The sequence below is a fragment of the Hyla sarda genome, chromosome 2, assembly GCF_029499605.1.
Source record: "Hyla sarda isolate aHylSar1 chromosome 2, aHylSar1.hap1, whole genome shotgun sequence".
In the NCBI taxonomy this organism is placed as follows: domain Eukaryota; kingdom Metazoa; phylum Chordata; class Amphibia; order Anura; family Hylidae; genus Hyla; species Hyla sarda.
This window is the reverse complement of record NC_079190.1, coordinates 119,877,436-119,890,774: the sequence shown is the minus strand read 5'-3', so window position 1 is coordinate 119,890,774 and position 13,339 is coordinate 119,877,436. Positions and strand designations below refer to the sequence as shown.

Genomic DNA, 13,339 nt, shown 5'->3' with positions numbered 1-13,339 from the left:
GCCCCCTCATGACCTCAAACCACGCCCCCTCCATTCATGTCAATGGATTCATGTCAATGATGGCTGTCATGCCCCTTCCCATAGACATGAATGGAGGGGGTGTGGAATAATGTCAAAGGGGGCGTGGCGTTACATCACGTCCCCAGTCTTGGAAACAAAGAGCTTTCCAAGACTGCAGACGCAGCCCTGCATAGAATGTGGGTGCTGCTCTTTGGCCGGATAACCCCTTTAAGAAAACACTGAAATCATGTGATGGTCGCAGTGACCTCCAATAATATTGTAACCTTTGTATGCGCAAAAGTTGTTATGGGGCTGAAGTGCCGAATATCCACAAATCACAGCAAAACACAAGCCAAGCATATATTTCTGGTGCTGGCTTCTTTGTGTAAGAATAATGAGGATTTCAAGTGAACCTCTGTTGCCAGAGCTTCCCCCCATATACTGTATGTATTAATCTGACCTAAAGAAGAAAAGATTCACTTAACTAATAAATCTAGCCCTTTGAACACACTGAATGATACTGTAGGGGGGACACTGGGGGATACCTTAGGAACTCTACGTCTTCCTGCAATGGACCCCACGGGAGCTTCTCCTACTGCTTCTCAGTCATAGCTCCTACCTATACGTCCTCTTCAGTAGATCTCGACACTTGGTGATACTGATTTATTTAATGATCCTATTCATTGGTTCCTGCGTGAGCATTCACATGTTTTCATTGTTATGCATTTGTTTATTTCTGTTAAGTTTATTGGACTGAGCCTGGTTCATCCTTTGCTGCCTAAACTGTATATTGAGAAAACTTTGAATAAAATGTGTTTAAAAACAAAAAACAAAAAAAACTAATAAATCTATAATGCTAATAGAACATGTTCCCTTGTGCTAAAGGCATGCGTGCGCTGTTAACTAGATATTGGATCTGTTCTATTTAATACCGCAAATAAATTGTCACAAATAGTTTCTATATTTGAGCTCAGCTTGAAGAACGCATGTAGTTTAGCAATGACAGGAATGTGACAACAGTAAGTAGATGATGATCAGTGGAAACGATGAAATTGTGGGAACAGTTGATCCAGCTCTTAAATCTCAAAGATATGACCTTGTGTCAGTTTCAATCATAAAACAAGATTGCTATCTTTTATCCAATTTCGACGATCTATTGTTCAAATGGAAAATGTGTGAATCTAATAATATGTGAAAGAGACCGAAGATGGAAGGCCAAAATAGAGGCTGTTAAAAAAAAGATAATCTGCACCATCTTCACAAGGAGAATTATCGCAAATTGACACCTTAACGCACACAGCAGCTGTGAAGACATGGCCCTCTATGCGACTGGCTTTAATGTTAGCCCAAATCTCTAAATAGGGTCAGCAGGTACTTTCTTATCTGTTGAGGGTGTGGGATCTAGCTCTATAACTGTACTGGCACGGTTCGGAAAAGGAAATAGAAAATGCGGCAAATGCTTTCAAGATTTTGTACTGAAAACCCTGTGTCACCTCTCGCCAGGGAGGTTTTTAGCTGCAGGTCTCCAAATTGTTAAAGTGACACATAGGGGCAGGTGACACATTTCAGGAAATCCAGGTTTAACGCTAAAGTGTCTGTACACTATTGTAGTATGGCGGTGGTATTTACAACTTGGTTATCGCAAATAAAATTCAGACAAAGCCTAAAGTAAATGTCACCTAGTTATTTACGGTTTAGAGTCAAATACTGAAAAATGTTGTTTTCTAATCTGAAATTTTAATTTCTGAAAATGTTCCGCATTTTATTTTTTGTGTTATTATGGGGGCAGCCATCTTGCCTTTTCTGTTTTTAACATCATTTAGCAATATGCATAACTCAATGAAAAGCTCCAGAAATTAGGACACTGGCTCCAACCTATTTGGATGGGATGTCATGTATGATGTAATCTATGCCCACCAGTGATATAGCCTGGAAATGATTACATGAAAATAAAGACACTAAACACATGGCAGAGATTTATAATGCAAAGCCTCAAGGTTTATTCAGTTGACTACACCGGGGCTCAGTAAATCTGGGTCTGTTGAGTTATAGTCTCAGATAAGACCCATCCTGGCTCAGTGACATAGAACTGAGCTTGACATCTTTTTATTACAGTGTCAGGCCAGCCGTCCAAATCATTACTCAGCTCATTCATACAGATAAAACAGCCGTCATTTTACTCTCTGGAGGGATATATTATCTGAAAGTCATTCTTATATTCAATGCCAACACTGTCACTTAATTGTAAGAGAGATGCAGGGGGCCACATGCTGAGTCCACATGAAGCCATGAGGTTTACAACCATATGATCATTGGGTATTGTTTTATTGGACAGATACCTGGATGAGAATAGAGCTTATTGAGAAACAAAGATTGTCAACGTCTTTGGAAAATACCGCATATTTATGTATTTTAAAGGGAATATTGCTGTGTTATACTTAATCTTTCTTAAATGCACATGTTTATACTACATATTCTTGGTATAACACCATTAGTGAAATATACTGTAAAAAGTAAAGACCATGGGGGGTATTTATCAAAGGATTTATGTGTTTTTTTCACGTAACTTTGGCACAATACTTTGGCGCAGTGTCTTTTTGCGCCAAAGTTTGGCGCATTTTCTCCACTGTCATTTTTACAACTTTCTCAAAATCACACGGTTCTGTGTGTGATTTCAACTTTAGTCAGGAATTCATCATTTGCGCCAATCGATCTTTGGCGCAATTTTGGTGCAAATCCCGTTTTTTTGGCACAAATCCCCGCCAAGAAATTTTGCACATGGAAAACACACTTACCAATGTCAGAAAATCTAAAGGTGTCAAAATACATTAAAACGTTTTTTTTGTTAAAGCAGCGACGCCCCCACGGCTGCTCAATACTATCCTGCGCCATAGTTGTCTCTGAGGAACCTTCACCCTCCGTTGAGCCAGCATTGGACATGGCCACACAGGTTCAGGAAAGGTAAGCACTAAAGCAGTGGTCTCCAACCTGTGGACCTCCAGATGCTGCAAAACTACAACTCCCAGCATCCCCGGACAGCCAACGGCTGTCCGGGCATGCTGGGAATTGTAGTTTTGCAACATCTGGAGGTCCGCAGGTTGAAGACCACTGAACTAAAGTAACAAAAAAAAAAAAATACCCAAGTTGAAAATAAAATCCCTTTCACATGGTGTCTATAAACCCCACAAAAGAAAATAACTCATGTCGCTTGCTGATATACTGCAGGAGGGACTCCAAAATGGCGGCTCTACAGGGTAAAATACGCGTCCTCTGTGGCGGTAAGTTCTGTGTAAAAGGCGCTGTGAACAGCTGATTCCAACATTTGAGCCAAAAATACTAACAACGTGCACCAAATGATAGATTTGGTGCATGTCCACGAAAACCAAAGTGAAAAAAAAAAGGGTAAAAAGAAACTGTCAACAGGCAAAATTGATAAATACCCCCCATATGTGCACATCTATTCTATAAAAAAAAGCATATACAATAATTAGAAGGATAATATCCTCCCAAAACTGTTATTTAATTTTTGTAGTATTTTATGGCAAATTCATATGGCTGCATCCTGGGAACATGTATTTTAATCAGCCAGCACCGATTAAAAAGTCTTCTTTTATTGTAATTCATTTAAAAATTCATATAGGAAGGCAGGTTTAAGAAAGCACACTCAAACATAAATAAATTGGGTACTGCATTAAAACCCCCCCAAAACATACCACGGCGTATCAGATCGAAGGACCTTTAGTCATGGTAGTCAAGCTACTCTGGTAAGCACTCAAATGTGCGGTTCATTCAAGACAACCAAAGACTTTGCATGATCTGGAGGCATTTTGCCAAGACAAATGGACTACTTTAATAATCAACTTTCATCATGGCATCTAAGGGGTTACATCACTGCAATGCCCGGCATTAGTCATAAATCCCGGCGACTGATAGCTGGCGGGACCATCTTGCTATGACGTGGGCTCATGACTGAAGGGGAGCGGGACAAAGGCGTACAGGTCCTTAAGTAGTTGCCTTTTCATATTTTCCTCCTTGAATTTTAAGAGCCATTACTCTTGCAACTTTTGGGGGTTAATACGAGTAAAAAGATACCCAATTTTGTCTGTTACTGTAACAAACTTATTATGCTTAAAATGGCCCTATTCCTCTATTATTTTTTTTTTCAGAAACGGACTGTATAAAGGCTTGTTTTTTGGCACCATATTTGTTTTTATGGGACTTATTGATCCCTTTTTGTTCACACTTATCTTATCTGATGAATGCTGTGACCAACCCCCCCTTCATCACCCCCCTATGTAATTTTATTACTCTTCCCACCTTGATCACTTCGTTCTCCCCTTCATCCCCAGCTGTGCCATTCACCCCCCCCCCCCATGATGTCCTCTATGCAACTTCATTAACCACCTTCAACTCCCCTCTCCTTGTCCCCCCTGTGTCACCTAATTCTCTCCCTTGATTACCCTGTGTCACTTTTTTCTCCCCCTTGATCCTCAGCTGTGCCACTTCATCCCTCTCTTGAGCAAGATTACTGACCATAACTGATATTCCTTTATTTCATATACTTGTAAAATGTAACACATGATAATTGATGCTGAATACTGTTATTCTATGAGTGGTTCCTAGCACTATGTTAAAGCTCTGTAATAGATCCAATCAGTCTTTAGACGGAAACAAAGGAGTTCAGCTCATCCCACACGCCACAAAATCAGGCACCGACCAGTGCGGACAGGAAACAAGGAAGTTGTTGTACAGCCCGAATGCTCAAAACTGTTTCTAGTCTTTAGACTGGTTCCATATCAACTTTGCACCATAATTTGAACTTGAACAAAATGTGTAATTTGTACTATATAAATATTTATGTTATTAATATTATGACCATGGAAGTGTCATTAGTTATAATGTATAGTGTGAATTATTATCTCTCTGTGTCAGTGGATCAGTTTCTCATTTATATGTACTTTCATCAATGTATTGTTACTATTATTCATCTTAGAGATTGGCCATTTCTGATGGTCGCCTGACTGAAATGCTTTGAAATATCTCATTTGTGATAAATTGTCCATACCAAGAGCCTGTTTATGCCACTGAACAAAGTCTTGAAATAGAACTCACATTGGAAAGAACAGACACTGACTGCAGAATTGACATCTGTTGTTTTAACCCCTGAATATTGTTACGCCGAGCGTTTCGGGTCCCTGCTCCTCCCCGGAGCGCTCGCGGCGTTCCTCTCTCTGCAGCGCCCCGGTCAGACCCGCTGACCGGGAGCGCTGCACTGACTCTGCCGGCGGGATGCGATTCGCATAGCGGGACGCGCCCGCTCGCGAATCGCATCCCAAGTCACTCACCTGTCCCGGTCCCCGGCTGTCACGTCCTGGCGCGCGCGGCTCCGCTCCTTAGGGAGCGTTCGCGCCAGCTCTCTAAGATTTAAAGGGCCAGTGCACCAATGATTGGTGCCTGGCCCAATCAGTCTGATTAGCTTCCACCTGCCCCGTCCATATAACCTCACTTCCCCTGCACTTCCTTGCCGGATCTTGTTGCCTTAGTGCCTAGAGATAGCTACTACTGTGTTTACCATTACTGTGTTCCTGACCTCCTGCTATTACTATTGACTACGAACCTTGCCACCTGCCTGACCTTCTGCTACGTCTGACCTTGCTTCTGCCTAGTCCTTCTGTCCCACGCCTTCTCAGCAGTCAGCGAGGTTGAGCCGTTGCCGGTGGATACGACCTGGTTGCTACAGCGGCAGCAAGACCATCCCGCTTTGCGGCGGGCTCTGGTGAAAACCAGTACCAACCCTAGAACCGTTCCACCGACACGGTCCACGCCAATCCCTCGCTGACACAGAGGATCCACATCCAGCTAGCCGAATCATAACAAATATTTTGTGAGATGTTACAAGTGTGTTATCTTCTATGTGTTCAGAAATGCTTTACACTTGATAAAGGGAGGACTCCTGAAAGCTTGTCTTTGCAAAATGCTGTTAGTCCAATAAAAAAGATATTACAAGATTCTGCTATGATTTTGCATCCAGAATGTACATACATATATTACAATTTGGGACTTCCACTACACTAACACCTCACCGTATCAGATTGTTTGTGGCATCAAGAGGAGAGAAAACAATGTGTTAGTTCACTCCACCCATTAGTACACGGAACTGAGCTAGCCTGTTAAACACGTACCTTGCCCAGCTCCAAAGGTGGACTATCAGGGAGTGAGAGCACAAGACTCTCTGAGGCAGGGCATTTAAAACTGTTCTCATTACAAACCTGTGCATGTAATATAGAAACTTCAATCACAGACAAAGGTTTTCAGTTTTCCATCACTTGTGTTTATCTGTACCCTGTGCCTTGTGATTGTTTTGACCTTCTGTAACCTGACCTGTGCCTTGACCATTCTTCAATCTGCTAATTTTGTACAACACCACTCTGTATGTTTGCTTGATTGCCTGGCCTGACTCTGCCCTAATTTTTGATTTTGTACTGTGTTGCGCTATTGGTTTCTGACTTCTGTCTCTTGTTTTCTTATTAACCCCTTGTTTGCTGATACTGGCACTGCTTTGCCTGTGTGTTGCCATCCTGGTTTGTCTGACTATTCTGACTACTCTGATGCCCCTGTACTTAGGTCAGTGTAGAGTTGTTGTCGTCTAGCTGGGGGCTGCCATTTAGGGCTGATCGTTAAAGTAGGTAGGGAAAGTGGTTGAGGCATGATCCAAGTTGCACTCTTTTATACCCCGGAGGTGACACTGCCTTCTCTTGGCCCCTTTGGTGGCCATAGGAGGTGCTTTAATTATTCAGTGTAGTTGCAGTACATTGCAAATTTTGAAATAAGTCATGAACAGCAGTTGTATTTTAACCATAGCTTATTGATATACACATTCAGCTATTTTGTGCATATCAGAAGTAGATCAACTTGGTCATTGAGTCATGATACATCAATGGCAGGAACTTGTAGTAATGTTTTATTTATCTGATTATGGTACTGGTAAGTGAAACTCATCATTTTATATAATCTTTCAAGGAAAGTAATAATTTATATTCTTATGAAAATTTTCTTTAATATCTGGTAGATGTAAAAGCAGTAGCTTTGGATGACTATAAAGTTATATTCTATACAGGTGCGTGAATCCTTGAGCACTTCATTGAAGGTCATATTAAGATATTGTTAACTTAGATGGGGGACCACAGGGAAATACGTCTGGCCTATGTTTTAAGAGGGTTTTATTGCCAAAATCCGTTGAGGTTAAAGGATCAAATCTTTGCAAGGTCAACTAGGCTTTTAATCTACTGCTGTGATATCTCTTTACAATTAAGCGATTAAAATTAAATGAATGTATTAATTATATGTGAAAGTGCTTGGAGATCTGAGTGCTCCAACCATTAATATTAACACCATAACTCTGTTAAATATGTAATCTATTTTTTTATTCAAAGTAAATCTAAGTTTAAGAATGCCTGTTCTAATACAATGTTGCTAGAGGAAGATAATTTTATATTGAATACATTAACAGAAAGGTCAAAACTATAAAAAAAAAAAGAATAAATTGTATTATTAATAATAATAATGTTGCACTTTTACGGTACTTTACACTAGAATGCTTTAAAACAGTTCAGAAACCAATTATATATGATTAAAATGACATGGTTTATGGACTAACAGAGCACATACCGAATACCAAATATTTTCAGGTTAAGTCCCATTCACATCACGTTTGCTCTTACGTGACCAGAATCCTGCTGCAAACCCAGAGTTGGCCCCTAGAATTTAAAGCACCTACTACTAGTTGTGGGACTTAAAAGCATTGCTTATGGGTATACCACATTATACATCAGAATATGTTTTTGAAGCCATTGTGATGTGAATTTACAAGGTAGCCCACCATTGTGGTGAAGATTTTTACTCCTGGTGTCCACCTGATTTGAAAATATCATCCCAACTGGATAGATCTCCTTAAAAGGAAGTTGCCCTGGCAGTCAGCTGATCACTGTAAATGCGACTTCTGAAATTCCTGGAAATCAGCTCCCAATGCCAGGGGGATGTGATTGGCATGAGAAAAATGAACTACAGCATGGTAGTCATTCACATTCATGGTTCTGCCAACTTTCCCAGAGCAGCAGAGGTTTATTAGTCCAGATAACTGTTTTGATACAGAAGGTATGTATAACAGGGCAGCAAAAGGAGTGTGTGTATATGTATACACATGTACGCAATGGTGTATGTACCAGGAAAACCAAGGGGCCATTGGAAAGGGGAGTTGTAACTGTGATTTAAAGGGGGTGTCTGGGCATAAAGAATGTATATGTGAATAGGATAAAAAAAAATATCCTCTATTCCCCTACCCTGATGCTTTTGGTGCCTGGTCCTCTTGACTACTTCCTGGTAGCTAATGATGTGCCATTCCTGCAGAAACTGCCATGCTCAGCCTGTCACTGGCTGTATTGGTATCCTTCCTGAGATCAGTTCCTACAGGGATGGTTCGTGAACAGCAACCAGGAAGTAGATGACAGGATCGGGCTCTGCTGTGGCTGCAAATGATCGGGAGAGGTAAGTATAATACATTTTTACCCCAGTCACATATACAGTTTTTATACCTGAAAATGCCCTTTATCTCATCCTTTTTGTTAACTTGTGTGACTATTTCCACTCCTGGTTAGCATGCAAGAAGCATGGAATTGCCTCAATTCTCGTGGAAAGCGTATGTATGAAATATCATTGAGTAAAGAAATAATTAGCTTTATACTTTCATATAACTGCTGGTTGCACAGCCAGAAGCAATGCAGTGACTATGTGCAACAATGGGTTCTAAAACTGCAATGTAATATCATTGTATCTCACTGCATGCCAAGACAGGTAGTTACAACTTCTGGTCTAGCTAGTAAATACTAAAGACTCAGATTGTGACCAGTGTACATGAACACTTTGTAATAATCTTCACTGTTAAATATTTTATATACTGCTCCTGGAAGCCCTGTGGTAGAAAAGGATTAAGGCACACTCATAAAATAAAGTGAATGTACTATGCATTCATTCTTCAGAGCAGCAGAGAAGGAAATAGTACTAAAAATATTATTACCAAAGCATTTTATTTTCAGAAGCTGTGTGATCCACACATTAAAAATGAAAAACTCTGGTCTGAAGGGAATGAACTAGTCTTAGTCTGTTATTTACGGCCTCCTGACCTCGGGGACATATAAAATGTGTCACTGTGACCCAATCTGTTTGATTTACCTTAAGTATGAAGGTTGTGAACAAGCAGAAGAATTCATATTTTATGTACTCAGTTAAAATATTCCTCTGCCCATAGTATAGAAATCTTTTTTATTGTCTCAATCTACAGTGATACTGACACAGGGGGCTATATGAAATATCATCAAATCAAGAAAGCTAGAAAGGAAGCACAGCCCCCAAAACAACTAGTACATCTTTCATATCTAAGTGTGGTGTGTGGCATTTGAAATAACCCTCTATAGCTCATGGAAACACATTTTTATGACAAGCTGGCCGCAGATACATTTTGTAGAGAACTCTACAGGTCTAAACCCACATAAGATTCTTTTCTGACGACGGAATACTCTGGAAAGATATTTCTCCAAACCTAAATCAACAGAGTGTGACAGTCAGTAAAAGTTCATGGTCACTCCGGGCCTTATGTGAATGTCAAAGTCCTCAGTAACTAGAGACTGATTTGAAGCTAAATTGTAATGAAAATGTGTAAAGTTTTAGTATCCATTTCTGTATAGTTTTAATATTACTTAAGTAGAGCCATGGCAAACTAGTAATGTACAGTACATATTGAAAAAATAACTATTTCACCTATCCACACTAGAAACAATATAAAAACTAGGCGGCTAACACTGAGCTCAGTAAGCCTTCTTTTATACATACTGCGGGTGAAATAAATATTGAACACGTCACCTCGGGGACATATAAATTAAAAAATATATACTAAATATATTTTAAAGGTGCGATTGTCATAAAATTGTCACCAGATGCTGATAACAACACAAGCAATCCACACATACAAAGAAACCAAAACAGATAAGCTCAGAATTAAGCAATGGGTAATGTTAAATAACAAAGGGGAAAAGTATTGAACACATGAAGAAAGGGAGGTGCAAAAGGGCATGGAAAGCCAAAACAACAGCTGCAATCTATCAGTAATAAAAAAAAAATCCAGCTTGTCAGTGCAAATTAATATCAGCTGGTTCAGTCCCAACTGAGGGCCTACAAAAAGGCCTCACACAAGACACATTTCATAATGGGTAAAAGCAAAGAGCTTTCTGAAGACCTTTACAACCTAATTGTTGCAAAACATATCATGCTGTTGGTTACAGACCCATTTCTAAGCTTCTGAATGTTCCAGTGAGCACTGTTGGAGCTATAATATGGAAGGGGAAAGACAATCATATCACCAAAATTTGTCTCTACCAGGTGCCCCTCACAATATTTCTGGCAGAGGAGTGAAAACAATAGTCAGTAGAGTTGTCAAAGAACCACTTGTGGAGAGCTTCAAAATGACCTGGAATTAGAAGGTACTGTTGTCTCAAAGAAACAGTATATAGTGAGTAGAGATGAGCGAATTTACAATAAATTTGATTTGTCATGAACTTCTCGGCTTGGCAGTTGATGACTTATCCTGCATAAATTAGTTCAGCTTTCAGGAAAGAGTCTCCTAGGACTGTATCCACCTTTTCCAGACCACGGGAGCACCTGAAAGCTGAACTCATTTATGCAGGATAAGCCATCAACTGCCGAGCCGAGAAGTTCGTGGCGAATCGAATTTACTGTAAATTTGCTCATCTCTAATAGTGAGGAAAATGGTGACATGGTCAATGCTTATTTTATCCTCTGTATACTGTACGTATATGACATTAGGGCATATGGACCTTGTTATAATGAGTCAGAGCATCTTGCAAACAGTGGCTCCTGACTCCAGGCACAAAATGTTACACGTATGGCCATTCACGTGAATGATTTGCATGTAATACTCTATTTCCTCTACGGCTAGGGTGATTTCTATTACAAAAGGGGTTCTGCTCCTTTCCTCCCCTTGTTCGCAGCCTAGGTTACAGACTGCTGCTCCACTCTCCAACAAGTAGAGGAAAAGAGCAGGAATATCATGAAGGCATATTTTCTAAATTAGTGTATGTGCAAAAACATTTTGATGTGCCCTACAAGTTTAACTACACGAGTTGATACCCCTTTGATCAATGTAGAAAAAAAAAATAAAATTTTTAGAAAATGCTGTGATGTATTTACAGATCTCTGCTGTCATTGAATGGGATATTTTTTTTATTTTTTTTTTAATTTATAGGCCCTGTGAGTGGGATTTTGGATTGTGTCGAAATAAACAGAGAAACCCAGGACAATACCATCAGAGTGCGAAGCGTACATTGGGTCACCCTGCAGTTACCATTGAGGACCAAACTATTTCTCTGTATTCTTGGCCATATGTTCTATTGATGCAAGGTTTTACTGCATAGCAGATTTTTCTGCATTTCTTCATACCTTTACTTTTTGGCACTGTGCTTATAGGTACTTATATATTTTTGTACCATATACTTTCTCTGGTCAGTAATATACACACCACCTTCTCTTTTGTATGAAGGGGGTCATTTGGGATGGTTTGCTTTTGTGTCATCTCCATATCAATCGGATTACATATCATGAATTGTGTCTGTTTTAATCTTGGCTAATAAAATATTTTTCTGGTCTATATATGTGTTGTTCCTGTTGTATTTCATTGTTGATGCTTAGAATCAGTTTAAATAATCGAGGGAGCTTTTGTTCGCCTCATAAACAGTTGAATGAATCTGACAGAATCTGATCTGGTTCTTAGTATCAATGTTAGGATAGCCATATAATTTATTCTATGATCCAGTCTTAATTGGAATGCAGATGGCGGCACTACTCGCCCTTCACCTCTCACTAGCAAGGTACTCATCACAGGGTTGCTTTTTAAAAAAAAACATTTTTTATATAGTTTTATTAAACATTTTCCTTAAATACAAAATGCAATCATAGAAAACATAGTGCAGTACAATCAAAAGTTCAAGAAAATAAAAGAAACAAAACAAATCTCTCTTCTAGTCACAAAAAGTAGGTAATAAAGAAAGTGGTGCAAAAGTCCCAACAAAGGTACCTCCAGAAGAAAAAAAAACAGTCCGTAAGTCCCTATAATAAATTGGCAACATCCCAACATTGTCTCCTTCCACTCCGGAGCTGCTCACCCCAACTCTCAAGGGATCCTATAGGAAACAGAAGAGTAAAATACCCAATTGTTCAATCATCTGGCAGCTTCAAGGCTCCCAGAGTGCCTCATAAAGACTCACTGTTATACCACGTGGTGTGTCTGAAAGGAACAATGTCAGCAATCCCACGAGAGTCAAAGTGAGTCACAATAAAAGATTTCCATTTCTGAAAAAAAAATTTCATGGCAGAATCCCTATGCCTCTTGGCATCCAGTCTGTCTACCTTTAGGAAGATTTTCAATTCGGACACCAGCATTGGCAAATCTGGTGTCACTGCATCCAACCACTTGGCAAAGAGACAGCGCAAGGCTACTAAAAGCACTACATGAATGAAGTGTGGGACCCTCTCCTCCTCCCCCTGCCCCCCCCCCCCTGGTGGGTGCAATTGATGAAAGAGTAGAGATTGGGGAGTGAATGGGAGCTGCCTCTGCCAGTGATTGCGGATGTACTTTCTCACCATATGCCAGTAGTCAGCTGTGAAGGAGAATTCCCAAACCCCATGGTATAAATTTGTGACTGGCATTTGACATTTGGGACAGCTAGTGATTCTATACGGGAAGGAAGGCGAGGGAAGAATATTGAAACTATACAGAGCAGCATGGGACAGTTTCAAATAGGTCTCCTGCCATCGCTCATTAATAACATGTTTACCTACAATCCCCCAGGATAGTATCAGCAATGGCAAAATCCCCCGTCCACCTTTCCCCCATTGAGAACGTTTTAGCAGAATCTAACTTGAGAGGACGATTACGAAAAGCCAAATAAAGCATAGAAATGGAGACCCTCTTCAGCTCCGTACCAATGATATCATCCAGTGAGTGAGTAGTCGCTTCCCGAGCAAGATTTTAAGTCTGGAAGAGCAAAAGGAGTACAACTTATTCGCATAAATTAGGTGGGAGTGAGGAAGATCAAAGGAACTCCAGATTTCCCCTAGAGACAACCATCTTTGGGCTTCCCCATGTATGAGAGACCCTACCAACTTCACCCGCTTAGTGTGCCAGAAGCACAGCCAGGAGGAGGAACTTCCCTGTGGAAATTCCGGATGATCACGTAAGGGCATCCGTTTGGAAAGAAGGAAGGGAAGTTCA

At 40.2% G+C, this 13,339-nt stretch overlaps 1 protein-coding gene across 7 annotated transcripts in view; it reads right to left on the bottom strand.

Moving 5' to 3' along the window:
- Positions 1-13,339, bottom strand: part of ERICH6B (glutamate rich 6B) — a 173,795-nt gene that overhangs the window by 54,341 nt on the left and 106,115 nt on the right. The gene's annotated exons all lie outside the window — the stretch shown is intronic.